The following is a 10,000-nucleotide window of genomic DNA, read 5'->3' as shown; positions in this document are numbered from 1 at the left end:
GTGTCCCCTGGTCTCCAGCAGCTGTGTGTGTCACTCTTTAGTGTCCCCTGGTCTCCAGCTGTGTGCGTCACTCTTTAGTGTCCCCTGGTCTCTCAGCTGTGTGCGTCACTCTTTAGTGTCCCCTGGTCTCCAGCAGCTGTGTGTGTCACTCTTTAGTAGTCCCCTGGTTCCAGCAGCTGTGGTGCGTCACTCTTTAGTGTCCCCTGGTCTCCAGCCGCTGTGTGCGTCACTCTTTAGTGTCCCCTGGTCTCCCAGCTGTGTGCGTCACTCTTTAGTGTCCCCTGGTCTCCAGCTGTGTGCGTCACTCTTTAGTGTCCCCTGGTCTCCAGCTGTGTGCGTCACTCTTTAGTGTCCCCTGGGTCCCCAGCTGTGTGCGTCACTCTTGTGTCCCCGGTCTCCAGCTGTGTGCGTCACTCTTTAGGTCTCCAGCTGTGTGCGTCACTCTTTAGTGTCCCCTGGTCCTCTCCCAGCTGTGTGCGTCACTCTTCAGTGTCCCCTGGTCTCCCAGCTGTGTGCGTCACTCTTTAGTGTCCCCTGGTCTCCCAGCTGTGTGCGTCACTCTTTAGTGTCCCCTGGTCTCCAGCTGTGTGCGTCACTCTTTAGTGTCCCTGGTCTCCAGCTGTGTGCGTCACTCTTTAGTGTCCCCTGGTCTCCCAGCTGTGTGCGTCACTCTTTAGTGTCCCCTGGTCTCCCAGCTGTGTGCGTCACTCTTTAGTGTCCCCTGGTCTCCAGCTGTGTGCGTCACTCTTTAGTGTCCCCTGGTCTCCAGCTGTGTGCGTCACTCTTTAGTGTCCCCTGGTCTCCAGCTGTGTGCGTCACTCTTTAGTGTCCACTGGTCTCCCAGCTGTGTGCGTCACTCTTTAGTGTCCCCTGGTCTCCCAGCTGTGTGCGTCACTCTTTAGTGTCCCCTGGTCTCCAGCTGTGTGCGTCACTCGTTAGTGTCCCCTGGTCTCCCAGCTGTGTGCGTCACTCTTTAGTGTCCCCTGGTCTCCCAGCTGTGTGCGTCACTCTTTAGTGTCCCCTGGTCTCCAGCTGTGTGCGTCACTCTTTAGTGTCCCCTGGTCTCCAGCTGTGTGCGTCACTCTTTAGTGTCCCCTGGTCTCCAGCAGCTGTGTGCGTCACTCTTTAGTGTCCCCTGGTCTCCAGCAGCTGTGTGCGTCACTCTTTAGTGTCCCCTGGTCTCTCAGCTGTGTGCGTCACTCTTTAGTGTCCCCTGGTCTCCAGCAGCTGTGTGTGTCACTCTTTAGTGTCCCCTGGTCTCCAGCAGCTGTGTGCGTCACTCTTTAGTGTCCCCTGGTCTCCAGCTGTGTGCGTCACTCTTTAGTGTCCCCTGGTCTCCAGCAGCTGTGTGCGTCACTCTTTAGTGTCCCCTGGTCTCCAGCAGCTGTGTGCGTCACTCTTTAGTGTCCCCTGGTCTCCAGCAGCTGTGTGCGTCACTCTTTAGTGTCCCCTGGTCTCCCAGCTGTGTGCGTCACTCTTTAGTGTCCCCTGGTCTCCCAGCTGTGTGCGTCACTCTTTAGTGTCCCCTGGTCTCCCAGCTGTGTGCGTCACTCTTTAGAGTCCCCTGGTCTCCCAGCTGTGTGCGTCACTCTTTAGTGTCCCCTGGTCTCCAGCTGTGTGCGTCACTCTTTAGTGTCCCCTGGTCTCCCAGCTGTGTGCGTCACTCTTTAGTGTCCCCTGGTCTCCAGCTGTGTGCGTCACTCTTTAGTGTCCCCTGGTCTCCCAGCTGTGTGCGTCACTCTTTAGTGTCCCCTGGTCTCCAGCGGTGTGCGTCACTCTTTAGTGTCCCCTGGTCTCCCAGCTGTGTGCGTCACTCTTTAGTGTCCCCTGGCCTCCCAGCTGTGTGCGTCACTCTTTAGTGTCCCCTGGTCTCCCAGCTGAATGTTCTCTAGATGCTGCACGTGTTGTTGCTGAAGATGTTTCTGCATTTGCATGTTAGTTTTAATGTTAGTGTTTTTATATTTGCATCCTTTCTGAAGCTGCAGCGTGTTTCTGTTAATGGAGGTGTTGTAGAGCGTTTGCACCTGCTAGCCTCCGTATAATTCTCATTCCAACTACTTCTCAGTACCTGGGTCAATGTACTGGGACACATTAACCACTTAATGCGAGACACTTTAAACAATGATGTTGTGTTTCTTTGTGTTCCTGCATTAGATGCTTGTTGCTGTAGTGAACGCGTGAAGTCACATGTCTCCCGTCTCCTTCTGGGAACTAAAGTCTCTATTAAGAAATTATAAAAAATACACAACATCTGCAGGACGACCGCCACTGTCGGAGCGTCTGGAGGCGGAGTCAGAGTGACGTGAAGAGGGCGGGACTTCCTGTGAGCGGGACGACAAGATGCTGCTGACTTCCTGCTGCTGGCTCTGGTAAGCTAAACACACACTAAGTATCTCAAACATTTATTTCAGTGACAGTAGAAGTACTCAGATCTTGTACTTGAGTAAAAGTAGAAAAGTATTATCATCAAAATATAGTTAAAGGTCACCTATCATGCTATTTTTAAGCAATAGCATAGGTCTCAGATATATAAAAATATATAAAAAACATATCTACAGTATGATGTTTTGCTCAAAATACCATACAGATCACCCATTCTAGCCATGCCTCATATCCCTCTATTTCACTTCCTGTTTCAAAAGTGCTGATTTGGGGTATAAAGCTTAAAAAAAAGAAGAAGAAATTGATAATAAAAAAGGAGGGGTCTGAGCTCATGTGGGACCCGGCAGCTACTGTCTAAACTAAATTCTGCCGTGATGAAACGCCATATCATGGATTATCAAGGATTGTCTCTGAAACAGTATGGAGCTCAAAGGCTTTCTCTCTTGCCGGTTATACCACAAGGTGAGTTCCTTTTGATTTCCTGCTTCTTCACACACATGCTCTCCAGTACAGGTTAGCTCTGAGTGTTAGCGATGCTAATGTAAACACCAACCATATTACGGCCAACACAGTCGGGCATTGTTTCTGATAGCAACTTTCTGATATTGAGTCATATCGGACGCAAATCTGGATCAGCTCCGTTGTTCCCCCGTTTTTAGAGATTTGGGTACGGAGGAAAAGAGAGAGGGTTTCATTTTCTGACGCTGCGTGAGTTCCCTGACACACCGGGGACACACCGGGGACACACCAGGGACACACCGGGGACACACCAGGGACACATATTTATGTATACAAGACATCAAAAAGTGCATTTTGCATGATAGGTCCCCTTTAAAGTAGCGACAGTAAAAGTAGTCATTGTGCAGATTGGTCCATTTCAGAATAATATATATGATATGTTTTATAATGATTGATCATGAAAGTGTTCTCAAAGCTGGTAAAGGTGCAGCTAGTTTGAATGACTTTGTATACTGCAGGGTAGCTTGTGGATTTACTCCAGGTGGAACTAACGTCTGATTTAACACTTGATTAGATTTCACATCATTCATCCACATCTGTGAAGTAACTAAAGGTATTAAATACACGTAGTGGAGTGCAGTCTGCTGGTCTGGTAATGAAAGCTGTGTTTCTTCTTCAGGTGTTTCCTGCTGATCCTGACAGTTCCTCCTGCTCTCGGGGTGAGTTCATCACTCTAATGGTTTTAATGGTTTTGCACAATTTAATAATGCACAAACATAACAGCTAACAAATCATGTACAGTGCAGGAAGAGGCAAAAAAAAACATTGGGCTTATTTAAAGCCTATACCTAAATAAAACTATTTAATATAAACACAAGATCATCAGAGGTGGGAGAAGTACTCAGATTTTGTACTCAAGTTAAATACCAGATTATAAAAATACTCTACTTTAAAGAGTCCTCTCCTGCTGATGTTCAGGTGTGTATCAGTATGCAGTGTCTCTACTTTAAAGAGTCCTCTCCTGCTGATGTTCAGGTGTATATCAGTATGTAGTGTCTCTACTTTAAAGAGTCCTCTCCTGCTGATGTTCAGGTGTATATCAGTATGTAGTGTCTCTACTTTAAAGAGTCCTCTCCTGCTGATGTTCAGGTGTATATCAGTAGTGTCTCTACTTTAAAGAGTCCTCTCCTGCTGATGTTCAGGTGTATATCAGTATGTAGTGTCTCTACTTTAAAGAGTCCTCTCCTGCTGATGTTCAGGTGTGTATCAGTATGCAGTGTCTCTACTTTAAAGAGTCCTCTCCTGCTGATGTTCAGGTGTATATCAGTATGTAGTGTCTCTACTTTAAAGAGTCCTCTCCTGCTGATGTTCAGGTGTATATCAGTATGTAGTGTCTCTACTTTAAAGAGTCCTCTCCTGCTGATGTTCAGGTGTATATCAGTAGTGTCTCTACTTTAAAGAGTCCTCTCCTGCTGATGTTCAGGTGTATATCAGTATGTAGTGTCTCTACTTTAAAGAGTCCTCTCCTGCTGATGTTCAGGTGTATATCAGTATGTAGTGTCTCTACTTTAAAGAGTCCTCTCCTGCTGATGTTCAGGTGTATATCAGTATGTAGTGTCTCTACTTTAAAGAGTCCTCTCCTGCTGATGTTCAGGTGTATATCAGTATGTAGTGTCTCTACTTTAAAGAGTCCTCTCCTGCTGATGTTCAGGTGTATATCAGTATGTAGTGTCTCTACTTTAAAGAGTCCTCTCCTGCTGATGTTCAAGTGTATATCAGTATGTAGTGTCTCTACTTTAAAGAGTCCTCTCCTGCTGAAGTTCAGGTGTATATCAGTATGTAGTGTCTCTACTTTAAAGAGTCCTCTCCTGCTGATGTTCAGGTCTATATCAGTATGTAGTGTCTCTACTTTAAAGAGTCCTCTCCTGCTGATGTTCAGGTGTATATCAGTATGTAGTGTCTCTACTTTAAAGAGTCCTCTCCTTCTGATGTTCAGGTGTATATCAGTATGTAATGTCTCTACTTTAAAGAGTCCTCTCCTGCTGATGTTCAGGTGTATATCAGTATGTAGTGTCTCTACTTTAAAGAGTCCTCTCCTGCTGATGTTCAGGTGTATATCAGTATGTAGTGTCTCTACTTTAAAGAGTCCTCTCCTGCTGATGTTCAGGTGTATATCAGTATGTAGTGCCTCTACTTTAAAGAGTCCTCTCCTGCTGATGTTCAGGTGTATATCAGTATGTAGTGTCTCTACTTTAAAGAGTCCTCTCCTGCTGATGTTCAGGTGTATATCAGTATGTAGTGTCTCTACTTTAAAGAGTCCTCTCCTGCTGATGTTCAGGTGTATATCAGTATGTAGTGTCTCTACTTTAAAGAGTCCTCTCCTGCTGATGTTCAGGTGTATATCAGTATGTAGTGCCTCTACTTTAAAGAGTCCTCTCCTGCTGATGTTCAGGTGTATATCAGTATGTAGTGCCTCTACTTTAAAGAGTCCTCTCCTGCTGATGTTCAGGTGTATATCAGTATGTAGTGTCTCTACTTTAAAGAGTCCTCTCCTGCTGATGTTCAGGTGTATATCAGTATGTAGTATCTCTACTTTAAAGAGTCCTCTCCTGCTGATGTTCAGGTGTATATCAGTATGTAGTGTCTCTACTTTAAAGAGTCCTCTCCTGCTGATGTTCAGGTGTATATCAGTATGTAGTGTCTCTACTTTAAAGAGTCTTCTCCTGCTGATGTTCAGGTGTATATCAGTATGTAGTGTCTCTACTTTAAAGAGTCCTCTCCTGCTGATGTTCAGGTGTATATCAGTATGTAGTGTCTCTACTTTAAAGAGTCCTCTCCTGCTGATGTTCAGGTGTATATCAGTATGTAGTGTCTCTACTTTAAAGAGTCCTCTCCTGCTGATGTTCAGGTGTATATCAGTATGTAGTGTCTCTACTTTAAAGAGTCCTCTCCTGCTGATGTTCAGGTGTATATCAGTATGTAGTGTCTCTACTTTAAAGAGTCCTCTCCTGCTGAAGTTCAGGTGTATATCAGTATGTAGTGTCTCTACTTTAAAGAGTCCTCTCCTGCTGATGTTCAGGTGTATATCAGTATGTAGTGTCTCTACTTTAAAGAGTCCTCTCCTGCTGATGTTCAGGTGTATATCAGTATGTAGTGTCTCTACTTTAAAGAGTCCTCTCCTGCTGATGTTCAGGTGTATATCAGTATGTAGTGTCTCTACTTTAAAGAGTCCTCTCCTGCTGATGTTCAGGTGTATATCAGTATGTAGTGTCTCTACTTTAAAGAGTCCTCTCCTGCTGATGTTCAGGTGTATATCAGTATGTAGTGTCTCTACTTTAAAGAGTCCTCTCCTGCTGATGTTCAGGTGTATATCAGTATGTAGTGCCTCTACTTTAAAGAGTCCTCTCCTGCTGATGTTCAGGTGTATATCAGTATGTAGTGTCTCTACTTTAAAGAGTCCTCTCCTGCTGATGTTCAGGTATATATCAGTATGTAGTGTCTCTACTTTAAAGAGTCCTCTCATGCTGATGTGCAGGTGTATATCAGTATGTAGCGTCTCTACTTTAAAGAGTCCTCTCCTGCTGATGTTCAGGTGTATATCAGTATGTAGTGCCTCTACTTTAAAGAGTCCTCTCCTGCTGATGTTCAGGTGTATATCAGTATGTAGTGTCTCTACTTTAAAGAGTCCTCTCCTGCTGATGTTCAGGTATATATCAGTATGTAGTGTCTCTACTTTAAAGAGTCCTCTCATGCTGATGTGCAGGTGTATATCAGTATGTAGCGTCTCTACTTTAAAGAGTCCTCTCCTGCTGATGTTCAGGTGTATATCAGTATGTAGTGTCTCTACTTTAAAGAGTCCTTCTCCTGCTGATGTTCAGGTGTTCCCACGGGCCTATCAGAAACCTTGCTCTCAGAAACAATGAGACATGTTTTGGAAGTAATATGGTCTGTGTTTACATTAGCATGCTAACACTCAGAGCTAACCTGTACTGGAGAGAGTATGTGTAAAGAAGCAGGAAATCAAAAGGAAGTCACCTTGTGGTAAACCTGAGAGAGAGAAAGAGTTTGAGCTCCATACTGTTTCAGAAATAATCCTTGATGTGGTTTGGAACATGATATGGAGTTTAATCACGGCAGCATTTAGCTGAGTCTCTGCTGGGAGAATTATTTCAAAGCTACAGACCCAGAATCAGCACTTAAGTAACAGCTGGAAGAGAGGGGGATGACGCTAAAATACATGGCCTGTTTGGTATTTTGAGCAAAACACTTCATAGACATGTTTTTTATATATCTGTATATACCTGAGACCCATAATATATGCCTAAAAATTGCTTAATAGTAGACCTTTAAGGCAAACAGCTGATGCAGAAAACAGAGGAATATTGGGAGAAATCTGATGGGTGGTGGACAGCAGATAGCTAGCTAGCGATAGCCACATTCCTGCTGATAGCTACGCCTGAATGATAACCTGGTTTACACAACGCTGCAGGAATGTGGTGCTACACAAACACTGCTGCATGCTGGGAAACACACCGTCTGGGGCCCACTGAGATTAAAAAACACACACACACACTTGTCCAGGTCACCAAGGGGGGCCCTCAGTGTGGGACGTGTGAAGCGGGGACCGTCAGTTTTATTATTCTATCTTTACTGAAAAAGGACCGGGAATAAAAACACAAACAGCTCACACAGAGTACACAGAGTGCATGCAGTATTAATACACGGAGTACACAGAGTGCATGCAGTATTAATACACAGAGGACACAGAGTACATGCAGTATTAATACACAGAGGACACAGAGTACATGCAGTATTAATACACAGAGGACACAGAGTACATGCAGTATAAATATACAGATTACACAGAGTACATGCAGTATAAATATACAGATTACACAGAGTACATGCAGTATAAATATACAGATTACACAGAGTGCATGCAGTATGTTTTGACTGCCTCTCTGTTTGATGATATCTGATATAAGAACAGAAGCTCCACATCTGTCCTCATTCACACCGATCAGAGTGTGTGTGTGTGTGTGTGTGTGTGTGTGTGTGTGTGTGTGTGTGTGTGTGTGTGTGTGTGTGTGTGTGTGTGTGTGTGTGTGTGTGTGTGTGTGTGTGTGTGTGTGTGTGTGTGTGTGTGTCAGGAGAAATGGATGCTTGATTGTCACTGGCGTTATCTGATAAACACACACACACACACACACACACACACACACACACACACACACAGTCAGCTGTCTGCGTGCTAAGGATCTCAGAGATGCTTGTCTGTCTGCTGGCTGTTTACATTCCTCGGTGTCTGCACACAGCATCAGAAACACAGAAACACACACTGTAGCAGACACACACACACACACACACACACACACACTGCAGCAGACACACACACACCTCTTTCTGATCCTGAAGCGATTCAACTTAAAAAAATCTGAAAACGTGACTCAGTTTTCCAAAGTATCGCCATTGCTCGAGACAATCAGCGATAGTAAATGTATTTTGTGACGCAGCGTTATTAAAACAAGGACAATGATCAAAAGGGCATGAACTACAAAGATAATGGAGCTTCATTTCCAAAAATATATCAATATTTAAACTGCAGCTGTCAAAGTACGGAGGCCGACAGTTCCATCAGTAGAAACACGCTGCAGCTTCAGAAAGGATGCAGATAGAAAAACACAAATGTTCCAAAACTGGGAGACCAGGGGACACTAACTTGACAACACGCTGCACATGTTGTCAAGTTGCTGAAGATGTTTCTTCATGTGGAACATTTGGGTTTTTATATCTGCTTCGTTGCACCTGGCTGTCGGACACCGTAGTTTATTTTGCATTTCGAGTAAAGAATTCCCTCCAATCAGACGACAGAGATCTAAAGTGATGTCGCAGCGTTTCTGATGATGTCATAACGCTGTTGTGGTGACGTTGTTGTTGTTGTTTTTCTGTTGGTTTCCAGGGCGATCACACAGAGCCTTGCGGCGGTCGGGACTGCTCCACCTGTCAGTGTTTTCCCGCCAAAGGAGCGATGGTGAGTCTCCGCCCACTCTTTTTACACACCTGTGACACCTTCACTGACACACACACACACGCGCACACACACACACACACACACACACACACACACACACACACACATACTGCAATGTTATTTCCTTTTATTTAGTGGGAACGCTGATACAGCATTCCCACTAAATGTTATGCCACGGACGAAAAGTTTATTATTATTCCGTCCAATTATTTTGTCCCTCTTCTTCTCCCACATTCCACATCGCAGAAACTCCGTTCAAACATCAAAACGTTCAGCTCGGTCGGGAATCGATGGCTATTACTTTTATCATTCATAACTTTCATAATTCCAGAGATACATCCCATAATTCATCACATTTTTAACATTGAAGTCAATGGAGAAATTCTTCAGACTTCAACAAATCTTCATGCGACTTCAACTGCTAACTGTTCATTCATACTTTCACTCAGAAACCTCATTCCAACTTTAAAATGTTACACATGTTTCTGACATTATTCGTGTAACACAACTTTGTAACACAATCTGATTCTTACTTTTAGAGATATTAAACATTGTTCAGACCTTGGTACAGAGGTTTTCTTCAGATTTTAACATTAACTAGAGTACGTGATGTCACAGCTAGAGGGTATGAAATTTTGAAATGTGCCTTCATATATTTCATATATTTTTTTAAAACTGCCATAATTCCCAAACCCTACATTCCTGAGACATAATGTTTCATGATAAACGTAGGAAAACATCTCGTAGCTTGAAAAATGACAAATAATTAAGCAAAATAATTAAACAAAATGCCTCTTGAGGGCATGAAGTGACAAAAACGTTCAACATGTCTCCATTAAAGCCCATTGTAATTTCAGGCAGATATTTCCTCACAGCAGCAGCCGCACACCTTTCTTAAACTGCCAAAAAGGCCACATTATTAACCCGAAAGTACACAAAAATTACACTTCAGATACTCAACTTCCTTGACATGCTTCACGTTTTGAAATTTCACAGATATCTGTTATCGTTCTTCCACAAAACGTTCACATGTAACAGGTTCATCTCTCATTCAGAACAATGAAACCTTTGAAGTCTAGGCACCTCGTTAGCTCAACGATGAACACCTGTGCAATGGAAGACGATGAT

The 10,000-nt window shown here is 44.0% G+C and overlaps 1 long non-coding RNA gene across 2 annotated transcripts in view; it reads left to right on the top strand.

The window, feature by feature from the left end:
* The window catches only part of LOC117471968, a 13,721-nt gene extending 4,835 nt beyond the window's left edge, over positions 1–8,886 (top strand). Inside the window, exons 2-4 of one of the 2 annotated variants that reach the window (XR_004554845.1) lie at positions 2,155–2,369; positions 3,521–3,560; positions 8,801–8,886. This is a non-coding gene — a long non-coding RNA (uncharacterized LOC117471968). The remainder of the gene's footprint in view (positions 1–2,154; positions 2,370–3,520; positions 3,561–8,800) is intronic. The other variant, XR_004554846.1, reaches the window with a different exon arrangement.
* Positions 8,887–10,000: the final 1,114 nt, after the last annotated feature.

Source organism: Trematomus bernacchii, unplaced genomic scaffold (assembly GCF_902827165.1).
Source record: "Trematomus bernacchii unplaced genomic scaffold, fTreBer1.1, whole genome shotgun sequence".
NCBI lineage: Eukaryota > Metazoa > Chordata > Actinopteri > Perciformes > Nototheniidae > Trematomus > Trematomus bernacchii.
Note: the sequence above shows the minus strand (reverse complement) of the source record. Positions and strands in the feature narration are given on the sequence as shown.